Below are 23821 nucleotides of genomic sequence, written 5' to 3'. Positions count from 1 at the left end.
AAGCATTTGGCCTGGTTAAGCATTCAGGCTTTGGAGGAACACAGTTCAGCTGAGAGTCATTCTGGATGAGGACTCAGAGGCTTCCAATCTGAGGAAACAGGACCAGTTGAGAAATTGGCAAGGTGAGATAGCTGTGGCTTGTTCTGGTACTCGGACCTTCCAGCATTTACCCCAATAACTGGCCTCGGGTTTGATTTTATTAATAAGACTCTCTAAGATTCATGCTACACCTTTGTGGTTCCTGTTATATCTTACATGGGTTTGAGCTGGAAAAATGTATGATAAAAATACATGGAGAAAGGAAAGTGCAGTCATAAGTAACATCATGGATTAAGTAAAAAAATATAAAGAATCATTTACTTAAAACATCCTTTGAAAAGAATGTTTTTCCCTTTGAGCTACTAGATGGAGAATTGGAGGGGGGATGTGAAATAACCACATGACACATAAATATTGAAATTTTCTTCTATAATTCTGTCATTCTATATTTTCCCCTATGTTTAACCACATTTTATTATTTTGTTTATTTCTTAAAAGGTGGGTATCTTTTTAAATCCCTTTCCCCCTCAACTACAGCTTAATTTTTTTCAAAGTCAAAACGTTTTTTTCCAGACTGACTGGACCTCACTGCTGTTCTTAAACATTCTCCTGATTTTTTTTTAACTGTCTTCTCCGTTCCTTTCTCCTTTTGCTTTCTGGCAGATATTTCACTTTAAGGACTTTTTTAGCCAATTGATTCAGAGTTTCAAATTAGATCATGTTAGATGCTGTGCAAATGTAAGTTAAGAAGGTGAGTAAGCTTGTGCATATTTCCCATCATTGGAAATGGGATGTCTTTCTCCCCTTCTGTTGATATTCAAATTTCCATGCTAGAGCAAAGACAACAAATTGAGGGGCTCTTTGTAGTAAATATAATGTTTTTTTTTTCTTATTACAAATGTGCATGGAGTGTTAACATACAGGAAAACTAGTAAGGACATTGTCCTGATTTGCTTTCTGTTGCTGGTATAGAACACTCTGACAAAAAGCAGCTTGGAGAGGAAAAGGTTTATGTGACTTACAGCCCATTCATTAGCCAGGGAAGCCCAGCCAACAACTCAAGGCCGAGGCTTGAAGGAGAAACCATGGGAAACAATACTTACTGCCTTACTTTTCCTGACTTGCTCAACTATCTTTCTTACATAGTCCAGACCCACCTGCTCAGGATGACACTGTGCACAGTGGGCTGGGTTAACTAACTTTCATCGATTAGCAATCAAGAAAATGCTCCCAGGTGTGCCCACGGGACAAGTCGATGGAGAAAATTCAAGTGTTGTTCCTCATCCAGGTAGGTCTGGATTTGTGCCCAGCTGACAAACTAACCAGCACAGAAATGATTTTATGAAATGGTCCTGCCGGCTGATCATGGTACAAATCTAGAATATTAGTACTCTCAAAGCAGAGGATCACGAGAATAAGGCCAGCTTGAACTATATGAGATCCTTTTTTGTTTTGTTTTGTTTTTTGTTGTTTGTTTTTTGTGCAGCCATTAAATTTCCTAAAATATTTTATATAGACTATGTGAAAATAATTACAAGTAATGAAAGACAAATTGATAACATTGCATATCCTTTGTATCTTTTACAGAAATAAAAGCAAAGATTTTGATGTTAAGATCTACAGGTTCTTAACGTGTGTCTTATTTATTATTAAATTGCATGAAAACCTGGTTCAAAGCAGTCTCACATCATACTTAAATAGTCAGTCATGCTTTTTAAAAATTCAGTGTCTTCCTAATCTTAATAGCCACTTGTCTATTGTCTTGACCTGACATGGGAAAGGGGCATTGGTTGTTTATTAGTTTTGGTTCCTAACATGCCACAATGGCATAATTGCTCTGCTTAAGCTCTACTTACTACTTTTATTGAAACATTATTAAATAGGACAAAAATCTTTTAAGAGTTGAATCTGACAGGTTTTTCCTATTGAACAAAGCTTGCACATTTAATGCTAATTGCAGATCTATCTAATTATTACCCTATGGAGTTGCCTGACATGTAATGACTGGAATTACCGTTTTATAGAACTGGCTCATCACATAATGTGATTAACACAAGTTTTTCTTAACAGTGACAGTAAAGGGCAGAAAAGAAAAGAGAAATGGCACACATCCCTGACATCATGAATAAGAGGGGCAAATCATCACAGAGTCCTTGGACACCGAAATGATATAAGTAATGCAAAGGGCAGCTTTGTGCCTACAAATACAATAACATTTACAAGATGTAGCAACTTGCAAAAACTCTGCCGAAATGACACAGGAAAAAAATAACCAGAATAATTTCGAACTGCCAAAGAAACTAGAATGGTTTCTACCTGTCAAAGAAACTAAGAATATAATTTAACTTTCAAAGTAGAAAGTATCAGGCTTATATGAGTTTTCTGGTAAATTCTACCATATATTTGAAGAAAAAAGTATCTCAGTTCCCTACAATATTTCTCAAAAGACAGAATCAGATGAATCCCCTCTAATTTATTCTGTGAAGTTCATTTTTTTCTGTAAGGTAAAAAAATAAAAATATTACAAGAACACAACTACATAACAATATCTCTCATGAATATATACACAAAAATGTTTTAAGATAATAATACTTTTAGTTTAAATTCAACTTTAAAAAATACTATAACAAGCTAAGATTTATCCCAGGTTTGCAAGGTTCTACATAAAAGATGAGTTTATATAACCCATCACATCAACAGGCTAGAGAACATTATTAACAGATTCTGAAAAAAAAAAAAACATTTGACAAAATTAAACAAAAGGAAAGCAAAAATATGCTGGCTAACATGGTATTTATGGAGAGACAGTCCAAGTGTTTAGATTAAAATCACTAACAGGCAACGTTTTCCTCTCTAATCACCACTGCTTCTTCCCATCATTTCAACATGAACAAGAAGGTCAGGCTAATGCACTAAGACATGAGAAGGAAATAAAATGTATGCAACTCAGGAGGAAAGAAAGAAAGCTTTCCTTTTTCCAAAGAAGACGTAGCTACCTACATAGAAAATCCAGTAGATTTGACCCAAAACAGAAAACCCACAGTTTTCTCAATACCAGTAAACAATGATAATCATAGAACAAAAGTTTAACATACTAAAGGCAATCCTATTCCTAAATAACAGCAGTGAACATGAATGAATTTTACATGCCTATTCTGAGCTAATGTAGAGTTAAGAATAGGAAGAAAGTTAAGGGGCTAATTCTACATAACTCTAAGATTTTTGCAAGCATGTAATAACCATGAACATAGAACAGATATCATGGAACAATAAATATGTAGTCAACTGGTCTTCAATAAGAAATTTATAAAGAATAATATAAAGTCAAATTAACAAATTCAAGATAAAGTACTAGAGTAATTTAATGTCTGTGTATAAATTGTAAACCTAGACCATGATCTATACTCCTTGTAAAATTAGCATAAAAGATCAGAAACATAAATATAAAACAGAAGCCATAGACTAAGAAAATATTTACTCTAAACACATCCTCTGAAATACATTCTTGTGGTTTAAATGTGAAATAATCTTCCACTGTCTAGTGCATTGAACACTCATGTTTCTATTTGGGGGAAGTTGTGGAAACACTAGGAAATGGGACCTAATTTGTAGAAATTGACCACTAGGGCCTTGAAGGATAACTTTGCTTCTAGTCCACATCATGTGAAAAAGCTGTGGTATATGACTTCTTTAGCCATTTTGCCTTCCTTGCCACTGAGGTAAATGATAGCAGTTTTTTGCAGTCATGAGCCAAAATAAATGTAAGTTGTTTCATGTGTTTTGTTACTGTGACCTGAAAAGTGGCTAAGATGTTTATGAAGAACTCTTGTATAATAACTCAATAAAAATTACTTGATTATAAAGTGGGGAGAAGATCTAGAAAGACATATCATCAAGGAATAAAGCACAGAGGGCAAAGATTATATGTTCAACATCATAGTTGTTACGTAAACTCAAATTAAAGCAACCATGAGATAGATACCATTATTAGAAAATCTAAAATACCTCAATATTAAATGCTAATGAGGACATGAAGCAACAGGAACATTTATTTGTTGCTGGTAGAATTGTGAAATAATTCTGTCAACTTGGAAGACAGTTTGACTCTTCCTTACAAACTTTAACAAGCTCTTAAGATACAATCTAGCAATCATGCACCTAGGAATTTACTCAAATGGACTGAAAATAATGTTTATTCAGAAACCTGTACAGGAAAGTTTATGGCAGCTTTATTTATAATTGTAGAAACTTGAAAGTAACCAAAATGCTGATGAGTAGGTGAGTAGATGATGAATTCTGTTCTATCCACATAATGGAGTAGTATTCATCACTAAAGTGAAACTAACTATCAATAAATGAACAAACAGAGAGGCATCTTAAAAATTCACATTATCAAATGAAATAAGCCAATCTGACAAAGATAGAAAATAGAATGTTTTTAGCAGACTATATTTATGATATGTGATATGATAGTTGCAGGTATGTATTAGTTGCTATTTCTTTCAACCTGTAGAATGTACGGCACTAAGGCTTAACTCCAATGTAAAATATGGACTTGTGGGGCAAGATAGGTCAATGTAGGAACACTGGCTGTAAAAATCTTCCATTCAGTCACAAGGTGTTGATAGTGAGGACAGCTGCATATGTAAGGAGGCAGGATCCTGCACCTTATATTCAGTTTAACTGTAAACCCCAATCTACTCTACAAAATGAAGCCCGTTTAACAGGAAAGAAGCCCAGGTATGAACTGTTGATACTTCAACAGCCTGAATATATCTGAGTGGCATTGAATGAATGACAAAACCAACTTCAAAAGGTCATATTCTGTAGGATTCTATTTTATGTAACATTATAAAGCAATGGAATGACAAAACTATGTAGACAAATACCAGGTTTTTCAGTGCTTGGAGAGACATAGCAGGGTGAGGGTTGGGTGACAGAGATCTTTGTGCTGATGGAAGTTACCTGGGTCAAGATGTGACAGAGTAGCAGAGAATGCACCAAGGTCAATCTGGATTCAATACTGTAAGTGTAATGCACTGATGTAAAATGTTACCATTGGAAAAACAGAATAACCATAAATAAGGCTTCTCAGAGCAATTTACTTATTTATTATTGTTATTGTTATTATTATTGGCGCGCGCGCGCGCGCGCGTGTGTGTGTGTGTGTGCGCGCGTGTGTGTGTGTGTGTGTGTGTGTGTGTGTGTGTGTGTGTGTGTGTGTGATTTGTATGAGGGCAGGCATGTGTGTATCACAGTATGAGAGGACAACTTATATGAATAGGGTCTCTCTCTCTAGTGCAGTGATTCTCAACCACGTGTGTGGAGATCGGAGGACAGCTTGAGTTGAATCAGTTTCCGTCTTCCACCATGTGCATTTTAGGGATTGGACCCTGGTTGTCAGGCTCCAGGCAGAGCCATCTACCTGTCCCCTGATTAATTTTGGAGTATCGCTGAGTCTATAATGTTTAAGATTTGGGATAGGGCTAGAAGGTTTGGGATGGACATTGAGACGGATTACTGGGAAGTAAAGTGTTTGCTAGAAAAGTTATTAATACCATGAACAGACAGACAGACAAGAGAATGATGGAGGCTCTGGGGAGCAGTAAGGGCCCCAGCACCAGAGACAGACTCTGAAAGAGAGGAAATCAGGGCCCGTACGGTAGAAATGGGGTCTCATGTTGCTTCTTCCTTGGGATAGGAGAAGTTTCAGAGCATAAGCCTAAAGTCAGGCTTTCTGATTCCCAGGAAGGAGGCAGGGAAGAGGTGGGGAACAGTGTGGCACCTTGACTGGATGTGACACAGAAGGGCACCCTGAGGAGCATTGGAAGGGATGCATGATTGAGATGCTGGCTCCCAGTGATGCTCCCTGGAGTAGGTCAGGAAATGTCTAACATGCTGGCGAGTCTTTTGGAGGAGTGTTAGTCCATCACCACTGTACTCAGGACTCAGTGCTCAGGTACTCCAATCGCCTGGCTTGGTGACACCTGGAATGGTGGCACAGCTCCTCCCCTCCAAATTTCTACTGATTTGAGAAGATGCTAATTTGGATGTTCTCATTCTCTTCCCCTCTCCTCCTCCTCCTCCTCCTCCTCCTCCTCCTCCTCCTCCTCCTCCTCCTCCTCCTCCTCATCTTTGGAAAAAAACTAGGCTTCTCTCTCAGTCTCACAGATAGTCAACTTACACATTTACCTTATTGAAGAGACTGATGAACTCCAGAAATCACATGGTTGGGGGCCACGATTCCTAGGATGGCGGGAAAGAAACTTATTAAAATTTGATGGAGAACAAAACAGCCAAATCCCAGAACCCATTACACAGAAAGCAAGCGAAGTCTCTCAAACATAATTATTAACTAAACAAAGCAAAGCTGGAGCAGTGCTCAAGGAATTCCTGTTTGAAGTCAGGGCTAATCCTGTAATTACTACTTCTCTGAGAAGTTCTGTGGATACGTGGGAGAAAGCCCTTAACTAAGTCACGGAACACTGCACTTCAAAGCTATTCCTGTCATGGATGCTTAGAGACGTCAAAACGTTCAGAAATTAAAAAAGATGAGACTGGGGACAGAGTTTTCAAGTGACGCTCTGGAGGGAAGGGGGAAAAAGTGATGTCCTTTTGTATGAGCAAGTCCTTTCTTTTGTATGACAAAGGAAACTCAGTTTGATGCACAATGGTCTTCAGTGATGAGTGAAGATACAAAGGACACATTTCCTAGCGGGAGGTGTCTGTATTGTAGAGGGTCCTTCATTCTTTTCCTGCTTCCAGGGTTGGCTCCTTTGCATGAACTACTACACAGCCAGGTACAGCAGGCCTGAAATGACCAACTCAGCCACGCTCTTTCTCTCCCACAACAGATTCCACATATGTTTAACATAGGAGTGTAAACCATGTAAACCATGAAATACAAATTCAAACCATTATGTCTCCTCTGACTTCTCACCCACCTCTGTGAAATAAAGTGATTTTAAACTCTAAATTTGCCTGTTGCTTTTAGAGATTCCATGTTGCTTACCCACTCCCCTGGCCTGCTTAGGAACTTGGTTCCCTCTGGAGTCCTTTCCTCCCCTGACACAGGCAGGTACTTGGCCTGATTTGGGTGTGACTTATCCCCTAGAGTGACCCGGAAGCTTGTCCTCAGTGGGGTGGTATTGATATTAGGGAGCTCTTAGGTATGCCTAGTGGGTAGTAACTCAGCCAAGGGATGCCATCACTGTGAGGATTATTACCTACCACTGTCCTTCATCTTTGGGGAGTAGGTTAGATCCTCTGCATCCAGACTGTTTTCTCTGAAGCAAATTTGTGTAGGAAGAGACTAGTCAGTGCACATAGCTCCTGCCTTCCCCGGGTTCCTGATATGGCATGGGTGCTTCTGCTGTGCTTGAGGTAACTGGGGTCAGCAGTGTCCTTCCACCACATGGTTATGGGCATCAAATGCAGGCGATGAGGCTTGACATGTGCCTTAGCCATCGAGTCATCTCACTGGCCCTCGCCTCTCATTCTTCATCAGTCAAACTTCAGTCCTTTGGACTCCAGGAAACCTTAGGGAATCCAATGCCTTTTTAAAAAAATCATACTTCATTATAAAAGTCTCCACACAGCTCTTAGAATATTATTCCTATGATCTCTGAGATGGACTTTCAAGTGGTAATTGAACTTGGGAACTAATTATGTATGAAGCTTACTATCAGAGTTGATGTCGATCTGCCCGCTAAAAGTAAAGGCTCTCCAGTTATCAGCTGTCTCCCAAAGACTTGGGAAGTTTGCAAAACTCCCGGGATTGTTCACTGAGTTTTTGGATACGCATATTTTTTTTTTTTTTTTTTTTGTTTTGTTTTGTTTTTCGAGACAGGGTTTCTCTGTGTAGCTTTGCGCCTTTCCTGGGACTCGCTTGGTAGCCCAGGCTGGCCTCGAACTCGCAGAGATCCGCCTGGCTCTGCCTCCCGAGTGCTGGGATTAAAGGCGTGCGCCACCACCGCCCGGCCTGGATACGCATATTTTAAGGCAGGGAACCTTATATAGCTTTCTTGAGATATTCTTACGTGTCTGGAATGAAGAAAAGAATAAGAAGGCTGAAATGTCTGAATAAGAGTAGAGGGTACATGTTTGTGGTTGAAGCAGATGCTCAAAAAGAGTAAAATGTATTGAACGAAGGAAACACAGGTCCAGACAAATCTTGCTTATTAAGCTGTCTGTCTGTTAATTAGATGCAGGGTGGTATTCCGTTCATCTTAAGAAACATATAATACTTCAGGGCAGTGACCTTCCCCCGTTTCACTGACATAGTTTATAAGAGTATATGATACTGAGAAATACAATGTCCTCACCACTGCACATTTTCTCTGTCATAATATTAATTACATATTGATATATTTGGATCCTAAGTGCCCCTGTCCCCAGGTTCAGCGTGCTAAAGGTCCCTTCTCCAGGGTGCCTCTATTAGGATGTAGAAGATGTTTTGAGAAAGTTAATGGGCACATGCCCTTGATGTCACTAATGGTACCTTGTATCTTTCCTCTGTCCCTGATTTGTTCCCTAACATTTGGGCTTCATTCTTTCATGGATCTCCCTGCTGTTGCAGTCTATCCTGGCTCCTAGGTCCCCAGAGGCCCCAAAGAATGGCTCTGCCCAATTAGAAACTGACACTTCTAAAACCTTGACCCACAATAACATTTATATCTCCCTAAGTAGATTATCCCAGACGTTGGTTCTAGGGACAGGAAACTAAATAGCATAGAGCTAGACAGAGATGAAGAGTATTTGTGAGCGTCTCGCTTTTGATCAAAATGAACGTGGGGATGTTATCTCCAGAGAAATACATTTCACTGAAAAAGATGTCAAATTAAAACAATAGGAGCTCTGCTTTCCTAGTCAGCAAAATTATTGTTAGGACAGGGACAAAATTCCACCACTTTTTAATGAACTAACCGTCAAAATCAGGAGCCCATCCATATAACATGCCCTGTTACTATCCTTGGAAACCTGCAAGGGGTGGGCAAGTTTCATTGCTGGGAAGACACTGGTAATAAGGTTTAAAGTTACACTGAAATAGGAAGACACATAAAACAAACAAAATAAAATCCTGAAGCCCATATTAATTAAACCTTGTTAATTATAAAATAAATTAATTCTAAATGAACTGTCAACTTCATAAAAAAGAGTGCTACAATCCCAACTTTAAGAAGGAAAAGCATATATATATATATATGAAGCCAAGTCCTTTATTGAGTCCCCAAGCCATAGTTCTCAGCTGCCTTAGGATGCTCACCAAGCCTCCTTTTTGGTTGCATGTAGGTTGAAGACTTCTGAACACAAAATTCAATTTGTTAGATTCACATATGTGTCAGTCAACCAAATCAAGAAGCCAAATAGAAGTATTTTTAAACGAGCTTTCCTAGGGGAGTACCTTAATTTGTTGTTTTGTAAAGGATTGGGAATGGCAGCACAAGTTTGCAAATATTCTGATTTTACATGCATTTTTAATAATGAAAATCTTCTTGAGTAGTTACATCTCGTTAGCAATGGTACTTCCTCTCAAATCCTCTGAGGGCTCTTTATTTTGGGAAAAGAATTTCAAGGCAACCCCCGGGAACTATTTAGGAGGAAGGACTGTATGATCATCTACTCCTGTGTCAGTTCAAGTTAAAATATTTTATGGCGCTGTCAAAATGTGGTCAATAGCAAATAACTTATTGTCATAGTCTATTGCACTAACAAGTCAGTATTTGTCAATAACAATGCAAAAAATAGCTTATCCATCTCGAGTCCCTCTGTGAGTGAAGCTGAGTCAAATGTGTATAAAAAGGGGGAGAAGAGAGCAGTCTACGATGAACAGTGGTTCTGGGCAGCATTTGATATCTCGTCAGTGGGAAGATTCACACTCTTGAATAACAGAGGAGACCTTCAAAGAATGAGGAAAAATAAGGATTTGACCAAAGATTTTTTTTTCAAGCAAAGCAAAGGAGATATTTCTGAGTGTTCCTCAGTAGACATCTTCCTTGAAATATTTTACAGAATGATTTATTGTTTATTGCGCCATTCCGTTAATACAGAGATTATTTTTAAAAGACAACTAGTTTTGTGCTGCTGTCTACCAGGAAGGGAGAAGCTTGTCATAGAGTCGGAGACTCTTGTTATCTTCATGCATGATGCTACCTCTTTGGCCTCTGCCCCTCAGCCGGGAGGAACACTTGTGCACCTGAGCCACAGCAGGGGCTGCGAGGAACCGATGAGATGTTTGCATGCTCCTTGCTTCTAGATGTCAAATCCATTTGGCAGTTTTAGCTTCTGAGACTCTGTGAAGCACTCCAAGGTGCTGATTCCCCGGAGCATGATCAGATCATAAAGTCAGAGAGTTAGAGTGACACTTAGGGCCAACTAATCTCACAGCTTTTCTCAAAATAAAGTTCGTTGTACCGACCCAGCCCTGGTGCAGCACATTCCCAGGAAGGCTGTGCTCGCTTCTCTCCAGGACAGTTGTCTCCATGGATGCTAGCACACTAAATATTGCTAAAACACTCTTTCTCTTAGAGTTGGTTGTGCCCACCAGTTTCTCTTTTGCAGCCCTTCAAGAGAACTCTCATCCTCTCTAGAAACTTCCTCCTAACTTTGCATTGGAGTGGCTCAGTATGCTGTGTCGATTCAAATCCCCTCTCCATTTGGTGGCCCTCTGTAGATAGTTCTCTTCACAGTATGTTTTTATTCAGGGTATCTTTCCTTTGGGGAAATGTTGGCTATTTAATGTTAAAGGCATCCCCACTTTTATTTATCAAAGTACTACAACTGTCTTAACACATCCTACATCTTATCTTATTAATGGTTATAAATGACATCGGTTGGCAGAATGCTGCAGCTAGCCTGTAGAAACAGTGATCCAGAACTTCATTTCTGTTTCAAAGACCAGGGCACCTGGGTACACTGTCAGGATATCCAGAACACAGATACTTACTCCCTTGGCAGGAACAAAGCATGCAGTTGGGAAGCTTGAACCCAGGGGCCATGCAAACTCATTGTGGTCGAGATGAATCTTTGCTTCAGTCTGTTCACAAGAACAATGAATTGCCTTTTTTTTTCCTTCATGAGAAATGCTGCTAATATTTGATTGTTTTTAATCCTTACAGTCTATGAACAGGTAAACATGTTATTGCTATCTGATGAATGAGAAAACGAGAGCTGGGAATAGTTAGGTATGTGGCCATAGTCACACCATCAACAGTGACACGAGCCAAGCCTGGACAATCTGATTCCAGTACCCAAGCTGATAACAAAGGAACTCAGAACTTCTAACCTATGGATTCCTTGCTTTGAAATTAACCCAAAGGTCTGAGGAATGCCCTGGGAAAGAAGAGAGAACTCAGTGGCTCGGGAGTAACTAAGAGAATAGACTGTAAGGAGCCGACCTGGAAAAGCATGAGATTTGTAATTGACCTGCAAGACAATTTACTGTCATGCTAGTGGAGGTGACCTGCTGGATGGAGAGAAAAACATGAAGGCCTTTGTTTCACAACAAGCCATTCTACACCCTTTGCTCCCCATCTGCCAGCAATGTAGCATGCCAGCTTCAATAAAGAAGCTTGCCCTCAAACATAAAACTGGAAGATAGCATTATGCCATGGGAAGATCTCCTTATTTTTACACACACACACACACACACACACACACACACACACACACACACACAAACACACACACAAACACACACACAGACACACATACATAGAAAGAGAGACATACATACAAAAATTAGAAACAAAAAGATTTATTATAATAATTACTGAAAATGAGTGATATTGACCGGCTTTTCAGAATAACAATAATTATTATTGGGTTTTTTTGTTGTTTTGTTTTTTGTTTTTCAAGACAGGGTTTCTCTGTGTAACATTCCTGGTTGTCCTGGAACTAGCTTTGTAGACCAGGCTGACCCCAAACTCACTGAGATCTGCCTGCCTCTGCCTTCTAAGTGCTGGGATTAAAGGCGTGCGCCACCACCGCCCAGCTAATTATGACTGGGTTACGACCACTTATTGTCTTCTTCTCCTTCCGCTGTAGCTGCTCTTTATGTGTTAATTTTACTTAATCCTCACAGAACTCTGTGAAATGAGTATCTTTATACCCTTATTTTAAATATGAATAAACTGAGCTATGGATCACTCATGCAGCTTTTACAGTCAGTCAAAAAGATGGCACTTGGATACAGGTACTTTCAGGCCCCTCTTTTCTCCATTTGTATTATAGGAGCATGGCAATACTTTCAGACTCCTGTGAGCATTCCCCGTGGGACACCAGGCTTTACCACATCGAAACTTGGGAACCCCACCCTCTCATCAAGCTCTTCTCAAGTCCTTGAACCTCTGGTTAAATGGAAAGGCCTCGTCTACAACCAAGTCTTTCACCTGATTGCAGTGGGCCACAGGTATAGGTGGAGGAGAACATGGTTTGGGAGTTGCTATTTCGAAACTATAGTGGTCTGTTTTTCTTCTATCTGGTATAATATTTTAACAAAAGTCATAAAAAGTAACATTTTCATTATTTCTTTTAGTTTCTTCATGCAGAAACTACCAATACTTAAATGATTATATATATATATATATATATATATATATATATATGTGTGTGTGTGTGTGTGTGTATATGTGTGTATACACACACATAGAAAGAGAGAGAGACATACATACAAAAATTAGAAACAAAAAGATCTATCTATATATCTATATCTATCTATAATATATATATATATATATATATAGAGAGAGAGAGAGAGAGAGACAGAGAGACAGAGAGAGAGAGAGAGAGAGAGAAAGAGAGAGAGAGAGATAGAGAGAGAGACATCTCCAGAGTACTCATCAATTTTATGGCTGACGTTGGGCCCCTTTTCCTATAACTAGTTTCTCGCATTCAGAGTTTTTTAGATTCCCTGACTTTAATTTCTACTTTTAAAAAACAAACTGCAATAAAAATCTTCCGCAGAAAAGCAGTACATCCACTTAATTTAGATTTCTTCAGGATTTGAGCCCTCTGAAGAATTGCTAGGTTAAAGTAATGGTAATAACTCCATTTCCAGGCGACACCCGCAGGTGAGCTGCGCTTGCTTTGGTCTGTTTGCCATTTCTTTTTCGCTTCCTGTCTCTGCCCCGCCCATGTTTATTGAGCCCCATAGAATGCCAAGACAGCATCTGTGAAGGGGGATTTATTTAACGCTGGGCGAGTTGTACAAATGCAATAATGCAGCCCAACTCTTGTTTAATTTTGAAGGCTCTCTCCTAGACAACACTGCTCATAATGGACGGTTCAAGCCAAATTATCCATTATTGTTCCCAAAGTTTACAATTAAACTATCGATCAAATCTGGCAGTGATTCCTCCAATAGCCTGAGCTCAGGAACAGCTGAATTACATCAGAACCTGCACCCTTGGAGCCAGGAGATGTGACACAGACAGACAGATACTAGACAGACAGACACCTTCCACTAGCCACCCTGGGGTCCGGCTTTAGATATTTCTCCCTGAGTCAAGAGATGGGCTCCCATTGCAGCTAGGGTTAGTGGGTGAGCCATTTTAATAGGCACGGGTGCCTGCAATTTGTGACCCCTATCCCTAGCTGTAAAAATTGGAGTTTAACAGGTTCGGCTCCTTGGGGAACCAACCTCAGCTTTTAGGCTCCTTCAGACAATGTGGAATGCATCTTTTCTGGGGAATTCCACAATAAAATGACTGTTATTTATCATTACAAACCTCTTTATCATTTAGTCAATAAAAGGCCTCTCTCACACACACTTTTTTTCCTGTGGCATGCTCAGAGTCAGAAATCGGTATTAGTCTCTGCTGGCCTGAAGGCAGGAGATGTCAAAAGCTAAATCATGATCTACCCTGGCTTCCTGGCTAAATTGTGTATGAAGGCCCCAGGCAAAAAGGCTCACATGCTCATTATTTGAAACCGATATTTTTTTTCATTCCACTTTTAGTTTTTCTTTCTTTTTCTCCTTTTTCTTTTTACATATTGAGACATATAATAAGGGCATGACTTAGAAGACATTATACATGACACAAGGCAACAAGAACTCCACATATCCTTTCATAGATCTTTTGATCAAGGGATAACAGAGAGGGGAGACATTGAAAGTAGAAAAGAACACTGGTTTCATCTCTTGAAAATTTTGGTTTTATATATATATATATATATATAATGTTTTGTGATCAGTACCAGTAGTCAGACTTCAAGACAGACAGGCTGTAGGTTGAGCATGAATAGTCTTATTTTGCTGTTCAGAGAAGTCAGTGTTGAGTCTGCTGTGAACTTGGAATAGGAAGCCACTACTTGAATCTGCAAACAAGCTTTGCCTCAGGGTTCTGCACTCCCTACCATTTTTCAGTAGTGGTCATGTGACTGGAGGTGTCAGGTTCACAGGAGGTCAGAAAGGAAATCCAAGTGAGGATGACCGGTGGCAGAGTCATCTGGGGCAGCTCGTGTAAATACAACTACCCCAGGTATTATCAGAATTTAGCATTTTAAACCAAAGTAGTATTTGGTGACCTCGGTTCTTGTTGCATTAAATTGCTCTCACGATGTTTCTTCTCCTCATTTTCACCTGACTACATAAAGACAGTGGTCTTTGGAGACTTGGCTTCTTCATGACTTTCTAGTCTTATTTATTCTCTGTGTTTTGTGAGCTTGCCCTAAGTAGCACGTAATGTGTCTGGCAGAAATGAAGATATTCTGAAGAGATTCTCTTGTCTCTCAATCTGACTATCGGGGTATTGAAACAATAGATTCCCCCAAAATGGGGATTTTCCCCAGGAATTTCAGGATGGGAGAAGAAAGGGCACCAGCCAGAGAGCCAGAGAGATAATTTGTCTTCTGGGAAGAGATTTCAAACAATTCTAACAACTTGTCAGATCATCTTCCAGGATGAGACTGGAACCCGGATAATGATGGGTTAGTAGTGGGCAGGCCCATGTCTTAATGGGGCCTTTTAATGTGCATATCGTTAGCCCTCTATTTATACTTAGGTCTCACTTCAGGTCCCTGGAGACAGACTTGAAGATATTCTTGGATCTCTTTGTCCCTTTTCCTAATGTGGCCACATTAAATAAATCTCTTTTCTCTATTTCCTCTATTAATTTGCCTCTTTTATTGGCTTAATTAGAGCGAGTGGCCAGACTTGACTTGGGGCCTGGATTGTGACCCCCATGTTCAGTAACAGCAAGGCAGTGAAAGGGACAGAGCTATTAATAAGAGTAGTAAGCCTGTTGACGCATGCCCAGGACAATCTCTTAGCGACTCAAGTTATACACATATATGTTCTTTTTTTTTTTTCTCTTTTCATTTCTATTGGGCTAGTCTACAAAATAGAAAATAAAACCTCATGGAATATCGGATGCTTGATGCCTTCCCCTGGCCATCTGACTCCTAGAGGACATTTAGTAAACTAGAATTACGTACTTTTTTACTGCTTAAAATAGTTGAGAGGGTATCACATAGGGGTTGAATGACAAATCTCACAATAATGACTAATTGACAAGACATTCAGCTACCCATTGATATGTAGGCGTTTTCCACATACCTCTGTACTTTCAATTGTGTGTTCAGTGATGGGATTTTGGTGTAGATGTTCTAAGACCTATCTGGCTGCTTGGCAAGCATAAGACAGACAGATATGGCCTCAATGTTATGAAACAGTTGGACTTACTATCATCATTAGCCTGTCTGTTCTTTTAGAGAGTGTGCCCAGGGTTAAGATGCATCAGTTGGAGAATTCACTTTAGTTACAAACCTAAATATAATTGTCCTTTTGTTTCTACACAGCACTGTTTCCAAGATATTCCTTGTGTATCCAAGATGCTCAAGTCCCTTCCTTATATGAAGGTCTGCAGGTAGTTTTTGCCCATTTTCATGTACATTAAATAATTTCTAGATTACTTGTAATTCCTAAAACAATGCAGATATGATGGAAATAGTTGTGAATCTGTGTTGTTTAAGAAGCACCAACGTGTCCAATACAGATGAAATTATTCTCCAAACAATTTAAAGATTGATGTATTATTTTAAAAATATGTGTGTGCACCTTGGTACATGCATGGTGAACAGCATGTGTGCAGATGACCAAGGAGGCCAGAAAAAGTATCATACACCTGGAAACTATAGTTACATGTGATTGTAAGCTACCCCATGTGGGTGGTGGGAGCCAAACCTGATCTTGGGCATGGAACTCAAGTCCATAACAAGAGCAATAAGTGGTCTTAGTTACTGATCCATCTCTCCAGTCCCAAAATAATTTGATGCAGACTCTGCAGAGACACCTGTAGCCTAGACTCACACATTAGAAGAGGAACAATGGATGTGCTAGTGAGTTTAATTTAGGAATGATTCCATATTCCAGCCTAAGTGCTTATTTATTTCTCAAGTCAAAAAGTGGCTTCCTTGGACTGGTGTAGTTTTGTGCTTGCAGAATGTGTTTCTGGTTCTCAATGATGTGATTGAATACCTTCCCATTTTCAGACTTTACAGGTTCTCCTTAAAATTGTTGGCATATCCTAGAGTAGAGAAGTCAAGGGAACATGGTGGTTTTGTGTGGTAGAGGGAATGCCTCCTTGTCCTGGGTGGATATTGATGTGTTCTTCAGCTCTCTATCACTGCCATGTAACTAACTTTTGCTCATTTTCAGAGTACGAAATCTTTGAGAGCAGGAAATGCCTTGTGGAGTAGATCACATTTTGTATCTTGTGGTGTGAGGGTATGCTAGCCACACTGAGACCTGTGCGGGAATGCTCTTTAAGGTAGTTTATGTAGATATACTTTTCTGCAGTATTTTATTTTATACTGAAGTTCCCAAAGATGACAAGAAATCTTGAAATATTTTTAAACTCTTGCAAGTTTTCATGCCCTCATCTGGCTAAGTAGATTTCACATTTATACAAAGAAAATACACCTGCCTGTTTTTAATTAAATTTCATTATGGACAATATACTTTACTGAGACTAGAAATCCTCTTCAGATGGAATACTCAGGCTCTCTTAAAGCTGCTACTACTGTTCTTAATTATCATTAATCCTCCAGTAAAAGGGTGTGCACTCATGCAGGCACCCACCATGAAGATTTTTTTTTTTTTTTTTTGGTTTTTTCGAGACAGGGTTTCTCTGTGTAGCTTTGCGCCTTTTCCTGGAACTCACTTGGTAGCCCAGGCTGGCCTCGAACTCACAGAGATCCACCTGGCTCTGCCTCCCGAGTGCTGGGATTAAAGGCGTGCGCCACCACTGCCCGGCTTATGCCAAGAGACTATGCATGTCACATTCTGTGGCTTATGAATTTGGCTTAATCTTGAAATTTGGTGTGCTAATGGAAAATTCCAGGTTGGCCACATGGCATTAGTGGTAGAATCTTGATGAGTCATGATGTGTTGTCCTTTCTCTAATTCTCTATCGCTGCCATGGGAATAGCATGTCTCACATAAAGATCTGGTCACTCAGCCCAAGTACCATGTTGCATAGAATGGAGTCATAAAGTCCAAGCCTCCAAAAATCTGACTTAGCAGATTAAGGTGTATAATTTAGAAAGTTTAAAGTGAACAATAGAAGAGTCTATTTTCTATTATAGATGAAAATGGACCTGATACAATGTATTCTTCCTTTTCAAACTGTTTATCTTCATATATATTACATGGCAGTTCTGTATGGCTAGAAGACTTACCCTCTAGTTTGCAGGTACAGCTCACCTCATGTGCTCATGCATTGTTAGTATTTGAGGAGGCAAATAATGACAAACGGATATTTTACTCTATTATTGACTTTCCATCATTGGATATAATGTCAATGGCTATACTATCTATATTAGGAAGACAAGTTTCTTTATAAATGAACAGGTAATACTTGAGTATTGGTTTCTTTTTTATATAAATTAAAATCAATATCAATTCCATCATGAAGGAAGTAGCTTTGTTTGATTGTTTTATTTTGTTTTTCTTTTTCTTTTGGCAAATAGACATTTTATTGCCCTGACTATTTGCTTCAAAATATGGAAATCTTCAGAGAAATTTCACTCCATTTTTAGAACTAATTTTTCATACATATCTTGGTAACAGATTTGCAAAGGAACACCACTAAAAAAGGCTTTCCATTTCATTACCTTCGTGTTTGATTTTTAAAGCTACTATTTTATAAACACCTGAGAAATCTACAAATAGGAAAAGTTAAACAACACCAGAGTTAACTTCACGTGATCACTTCTGCATTCAACATGAGCTAGCCCAAATCCCCAAGGAGTCTTGACCATGGGCCAGAATCTAATACAAAGTGAATGACAGACCTTCATGATCAGTGGAGTTACAGCCAGGGGAACAGTGGACTTGTGCAAGTCTTATGATAAAAACCAAGAAACCATCCTGGCAGCTATATGATGCTGACATAATAAAGCTGCAAACTCTGCTATTGAACTAAAGAAAGCTTTCTCATGATTTTGATAATATCTATGAGTTATTCTACCTGATTTTCACCCAAATCATTTTCTTATAAATCAGGTGTGACCTTACCTATCAGTCTTCAAACATATCCATCATCCAGGATTACAGTTATTGTAATAAAAGCTGAAGAAATACTCTGTGAAAGTTACTTGAATGTATGGCTAATATATCTCTTCTTTTCTTTTTTAATGGAAGTGCTGCAGATAGAATCCAGGGTCTTGCATGTGCCAGACAAGAGATTTATCACTGAGTTTTGTCTCTAGCCCAAGGCCAAGAATTTATTCTGCACCCCATTGCCTACTTGGCTTCTAAATTTCAGGTATGACCTCGGTCCAAATATTCTGTTTATTTTTTGAGACAGGTCTCACTGCCCACTCTAGACTGACCTACTGCCTTCTGGGTACCTCAGTCTCCTGAGTGCTAGGACTACAGGAAGGCACTTGGTTTTCCACACAGTCTTATCTCTTTCACATCCTCTTCCTTCATCTAAGAAGACGCAAACATAACCAGACTGTTAAGTATATTTGTATATGAAAAAATTTGTTACAAAAACTATTTATTTTTCTAATTAAAACAGTATATTGTAGATTGTAAGGAATTTGGGAAATTTAGAAAATATAAAGCAAAGGAAAATTAATGATCTCATGAATATCATAGATTTTTCTTTTATTAAAATAATTCTTGAATTGGTTGGATTTAATCTTCCTGTCTATCATGTTAATGATTTCATAGTGTTTTTACTAGTGCATGATGTTCCCATTCTTGAACTGATTTATTATTATCTGGTTTAAGACTTATCTCCCTCATAAGTACTATGATGGATATCCTAGTAAATAAATCAAATTTAGCCCTTTGATTAATTTTTTCTGATAAATCTATAAATGTTAGGATTTTATGTAATATGATGGCTAAGTTTGGTGGCTTTTTAATAAAATGGATTTGTCCTAATCATTTCTACCAAAAACTGACCAAACAAACAAGTATGAGACAAAAACCCAAGTGGTATTATGGGAAGTCTCAGCCCAGTGTCTCTGAGGATTAGTTTTCATCATTTACAAAATATATACAAAATAGATTATAACCACCAAATAGGGTTATTGAGATTAAAAAACCGAGGTCACCATATATGTATATGTGTATTTCATGGAAAATACTTTTCATATATTAGTTCAATTATTTTGCAAATAAAATGTCAGTGAATATTAACCTTGACTCTGTAACTTTGGGAGGTAAGGCAATCATAGCAGCTTCTAATCATAAAATCTAAGATAATCATATCATCCTTTAACAACCTTTATCTTAAAACATCAGAACTTTACTTTTTATTATAAACATTCATCCTTAGTCTGTCACGCCATAATTTAAAACTTTTTAAAGGTCACCCTATCTTCTTGATGAAGTGAAAAATAACACAACCATATTTGTAAGTTTCTGATTATGGGGCTTTTGGGTTGAGCCTTTCATTCAGTTTTGTAATTGGGAATACAGTCTGCACACTTAAACTTCAATTCAATGACTGGTGATAGTTTAAGTATTACTGTGTATCATGACAAAGACCTTTTTATGCTAAAATATTTGATTGTAGAGTAAAAATTAGGCTCAACTGGAGAGTCTTAATTTTGATTGGCAACTCTATCCTTGAGGTTTTGAACCCCCACTATGTACACAGTTTCGAGTTGGAAGTTCATTGTGTTGTATGAGAAGACATTGTGGGTAGGTGAGCTGGAGTTTCTAGAGCTTTGTACAACAAGAGAGGACACCTCAGTTCTAACCATTGCCCCATTTTATGAGGTTTTGTTTGTTTGGTTGCTTTTTCTTTTTTGTTTTTTTCTTTGTGTGTGTGTGTGTGTGTGTGTGTGTGTGTGTGTGTGTGTGTGTGTGTTTAGTTTTTTGAGACAGTGTTTCTCTGTGTAGCCCTGGGTTATCCTGGAGCTCCCTCTGTAGACCAGATTGGTTTTGTACTCACAGAGATCCACTTGCCTCTGCCTCCTGAGTGCTGGGATTAAAGGCATGCACCACCAATGCCCAGTCATTTTATGAGTTTAATGAAACCTTAATTTATGAGAGTGCACACACACACACACACACACACACACACACACACACTATATATATATATATATATATATATATATATATATATATATATATATATGTATTTCCCATAGTATGTGTATATATCAGTAAAATCTTAAGTTGTGTCTAAACTAAATCCTCTTACTTTCCTAAGCTAGAGCCCTCTTCTCTCCTTTCCTCATCACCCTATGTAACGGACATACTTCCATGAGCTTCCTGGATCTATCTTCAAATAGTAAGCATTAGCAAAGGAACCATAAATATCTACGTGACATGTATATATATTCATGTGCATATATTTCTACTTCTATATCTGTACTTAATCTATAAAATAGATTTTGATAAAAAAGATGAAACAAAAATTAAAAATCAACATCAAGAACCATGAAAAACTAACACTGCCCCTTCTCTGAGAAGCAATGCCCTTCCTGTACAGAAGAATGATGAGTTCTGTAAGGAAGGATGATGAATCCTGAGCATCGCCAGGATGTTGTAATCAGGTTTTATTCAGCTCTTGTCCTGGAGTGAAAGATGCTGATCTGTAATATGTCTTCAATTACTTTTTTCTTCTCAGATTTTACTAGAGTTTACTAATTGCACAAAATAATGGGCTTCATTATGGCATATTTTTATTACTGTTTAGGGACAAGATGTCACAAAAACTAGGCGCTCCTTAAACTTACTATGCAGCCTAGGATGGTCTCAACTTCCTGGCAGTATTCCTTCTTCAGTCTCCAGAGTGTTGGGATTAGAGGAATGAGGCATTATGTCCAGGCATCTGCAATGTCTTCATAGATAAGATACTCTGATATCCCTGCCAGGCACATCTCTTTCTAGCACACCAAGACCCTGTAAGTTCTACCTAAAGCCATGCCATTATGCCTCAGCATCGGGTTCCATAGCACTTTCTTGCTTCAAAGGCTCACCTCTCTCCAGTCAGAAAGAAGCTGTGGGGCTAGGCTGGCATCACATGGCCTGTGTACTGCACTTGCCTGTGCTCGTGACCTCAACCTACCGATCAGCTAAAGTCAAGTCACCTGCAGCTTTCATCACTACACATGTCTGCTTCTTACCTTCTTGCCTTCACTCTGACTGACAAGTTCATCTACTTAGTTGGGCCTACTGCTGTATTCCTTCAGGATTCCAGTGTGGACTCAGGACCAATTGCTCTGCAGTAATCCAAGCCTTTTGTGCCTCTCTGGGACCACTGAGACATCCGGTCTCCTGGACTGAGCAGCTACTGGCTTCTCTGGCTTTCTGGTATGAGACAATCAGTCCACTGTTGGACTATCAGACCTTATAGTGTAAGCCAAACTAATGAATCCCCATTTAATGTATATTCATTCTATCAGTTATGTTTTTCTAAACTATTCCCTTGACTGATATACAGATGAGTCTTTAGTAAAGAGTCAGAAGAAGCCGGGTGGTGGTGGCGCACATCTTTAATCCCAGCACCCAGGAGGCAGAGCCAGGCAGATCTTTATGAGTTCGAGGTCAGCCTGGTCTACAGAGTGAGATCCAAGACAGGCACCAAAACTACACAGAGAAACCCTGTCTCAAAAATCCAAGAAAAAAAAAAAGGAGTCTGAAGAATAATAATAGATCATCAGTTTTCTAAAGTATTAAGGAGTGTACATCCAAGTAAGTCCAGGAACTGTTCTCTGATTTTGAAGACATGATAGAAAGGTGCAAGGGAACTCAGAAGTGAATCCCACATCGTATTTGTTGTTGTTGAGAAGATATTAGTGGAGTAATTGATATAATTTGAATGAGATGCATGGACTAGATGGCCATATTGAAGGATGTTAGCTTATGGGCACTCATAGTTATTCTGTGATTATGGAAAAATAGTATTGTTTTCAGATTCATGTACATGAACATATATGTGTACATACACAGAGAGAGACTCCTCCACTTATGATGTGTTCATTTTCTGACAAATGCAGTATAAATTGGAAATATCACCAGTTGAAGATGTAGTTAATGCATGCTGTCTATTGAATGTCACAGATTAGCACAGTTTACTTTGAAGGGCCCAGAATACACATTTAGCTTGTATTTGGACAAATTCTTAGCACAAAGTTCACTTTACATTAACATTTTGAAATCCTGTGCGATTTCTCCAATACCTATAAAAATGCTGGCAGCAGCATTATGAGAGTATGAGCTGTTTCCCTCATACTCTGCTCTATCAGTGATGTGGCTGACCTGTGAACTGTTGCTCACATTATTTCGAAAAAAATCCAACAGGTCTGCCTAATATCACCACCCAGGTGTGATGAGAATATGGAATAGTGCAAAGCTTGTTTCTTCTTTACAGTACATCACCTCTGCACCACTCTAAGGGTGGAAAGGCACAGCAGAGATCATAATGTAAAAGTTGAAGTTTATCTGCCAAAATATACTGAAGCTTCTAGGCTTAAGGAACAAAAATAGAAAGGACATATGGGAGTATATAGTAGAAAATTGGGAGTAATTCTAACCTATTTAAAACATTTAATTTATATCTTTCATGCATTTCTTGATAGACATATATTATTTCCCACAAGCTGTATAATTTTATATCCTCCTAATCCCCTTGATTTGTCATATTTTCGTGGATACAAGATATTCTCATGTAATGATACACTGTAAAAACACCATGTTTTTTCATAGTTGAAAAACCTATCTTATTATTAATAAATATAAATAATAAACAGTGTTTGCTGATTGTGTTTATCATTTGTGAATTACCTTTTTATGTGTTCTGTTGATTTCCTTACTAATTTCTATTTATTACTCTGTGTGTGTGTGTGTGTGTGCGCGCACACACACATGTGCATGCACAGGTGAGTGTGCCATGGCTCACATGTGGAGGTAAGAGGGCAAGTTTGTAGAGTCAATATTTTTCTCTCACTTTTACTTGAGTCTTGGATATCTAACTCAGGTCATGAGCCTTGTATGAATGATGAACTACCCCTGAGCCAACTTACTAGCCCTCTTTGAATTATTTTTATATTAAGAATGCCAACTATTGTCAATTTTGCTGCAAATAAACATGAATTTTTATGAAATTCTCTGTGCTTTTAGTTCTGCTGCACTTTGTGTACCATTCATTCTGGTAAATGAAACCTTATTTTTTAAAAAATAATTTACTTTATCTTTTAGTGTGTGTGTGTGTGTGTGTGTGTGTGTGTGTGTGTGTGTGTGTGTGTCTGCACATGTGTGCAGGTGTCCATGCAGGCCAAAAGAGGGTGTCAGACCCCTCAAGCTGGAGTT

This window comes from Peromyscus californicus, unplaced genomic scaffold, assembly GCF_007827085.1.
Source record: "Peromyscus californicus insignis strain IS unplaced genomic scaffold, ASM782708v3 Scaffold_8__1_contigs__length_139910024, whole genome shotgun sequence".
NCBI classification, from domain to species: domain Eukaryota; kingdom Metazoa; phylum Chordata; class Mammalia; order Rodentia; family Cricetidae; genus Peromyscus; species Peromyscus californicus.
This window is presented reverse-complemented; position numbering follows the sequence as displayed.